This window comes from Halyomorpha halys, unplaced genomic scaffold (assembly GCF_000696795.3).
Source record: "Halyomorpha halys isolate HHAL.00 unplaced genomic scaffold, Hhal_1.1 Scaffold82.1, whole genome shotgun sequence".
Lineage (NCBI taxonomy): Eukaryota > Metazoa > Arthropoda > Insecta > Hemiptera > Pentatomidae > Halyomorpha > Halyomorpha halys.
In genome coordinates, this window is record NW_027109449.1 from 1,107,400 (window position 1) to 1,109,189 (window position 1,790).

Here is a 1,790-nt window from a genome sequence, read left to right on the forward strand (position 1 = left end):
AATAAGAAAAAAATATAATGTGACTATCTATAATAATAAAATTAAAAGATAGACGTAAGTATGCTGTGTATGATACATCCCAATGAATTTGGCCAGCACAACATTTTTAATAAAGTGTTATTTCTCTCTACCATAACAATACTTCGCCTTTATAAGGGAAATACAGTATTTAAAATTTACAGGGAAAGAGACTTACTTAGAATCCACATACAAGACTGAAACGACAAGAAACTGCTCGTAGATTTCGAATGCTACTGCACCTACTTGACAAACGCTCTAAACTTCCCAATCACTACAAAAACTAATGTATGATAATCAGTCACTATGATAATCAGACCAATTTGGACATATGGAATTGAGCTCTGGGGGTCTACCAATCCATCAAATTCCTCCCGTATCCAATCCTTCCAATCCAAAAGCCTATGTAAAATCCTAGATGCTCCTTATTACGTACAAATAAACTCATCCACAAAGACCTTAACATCCCATTTGTTATTTGTCCCATTTGGTGCTTGAAGTACCACCAACGGGTGGTTCCTTCCCAAGACTTTCAAGTGTAAATGAAACATTTCACATATTTACTTATTGTATTTATTATTGTACAGTTGTAACATTAAATAAATAAATTAAAAAAATTATAAGTAAGTAAAACATAGTAAGTTAAAGTCAAAACTACAATTTTGGTGTAGGGAAAACAAATAAATTTCGTGTCCATGGTTGTTATGAATATCCTCAGTTCATGTCAAGATTTTTTTTTTTTAGGTTAATTTTTATTTATTGATGAATATTACAATCAGCAGTTGTTGGGCAGTAAGTAATAGTGATAACTGAAACATTCATAATAAAATAAAATAACATAAAAATAAAACTAAATAAATAAATGAAAAAAATTACTTAAAAATAAATAAAATCCCTCCCTAAATTGGTTTTTTATTAGATGACCATTCTAATTCTTAATAGTTAAGTGATTTTTTTAGTTGATGTGTTTTTTTTAAATGGTCTAAATCGTTCCAATTTGAATAGTTGAAACACTATTTAAATTTGTTCGGAGACATTTAGTGATTGGTTGATGGAACACTATTCAGATACCGGGCGCAAAAACAGTGGAATGTAACAGAAAGATGCGAACCTCTTAGTGACCCATGTCATTTTAGTATTCTCTATATTAGGAGTTTATTTAATTAAAGTATCTTTACTACTAGCGTCATTTATGTTAAATTTAGAAATTGTTTTAAACCATTAGATTGTGCTTCAAACTCACACACTGCAATTACATTTAGACTATTTATATTGGCACATATTAATAGCTTGTAAATACTGAATAAGTTGTGCTGTTGTTATAGAATCTTGTTTGAATTACCCCTATGAATCTGAAGAGAATCTATGCAACTCGTGAGTTATAAATTCAGTGAGAATGTGCCTGACCGTGAGATCGCTTACGCAAATTAAATAACATAAAAAATCAGTGAAGACTAAAATGACTTTATTCTTTACAAATTACAAACACAACATAGTTTAATGATTACAAATATCTATCTGACTTAGCTAGTCAGAGCTGGAAAATATATATGTACTCTGGAGAAGAGGGGATAGTAAGAATAAGGAAATAGGAGAGGGGGTTTTGACCAATCGGATAATTTTAGGAGACTAGGTGGGGGAGGTAGAGAGCCTATGAGATTTAAAAGTAAAGTATTTGGAAGGCGTGGCTAAAAGTTGTGTGGTCGGAGTTCTAAGGATACCAGGGCCTAGGACTCTTGTGCACTTACCCACATATGTTAACCATAAAATAG

At 31.4% G+C, this 1,790-nt stretch overlaps 1 long non-coding RNA gene across 1 annotated transcript in view; it reads right to left on the minus strand.

The window, feature by feature from the left end:
* Positions 1-1,462: 1,462 nt before the first annotated feature.
* The window catches only part of LOC136795819 (uncharacterized), a 93,426-nt gene continuing 93,098 nt past the window's right edge, over positions 1,463-1,790 (minus strand). The window contains exon 2 of the long non-coding RNA XR_010843508.1: positions 1,463-1,706. This is a non-coding gene — a long non-coding RNA (uncharacterized lncRNA). The remainder of the gene's footprint in view (positions 1,707-1,790) is intronic.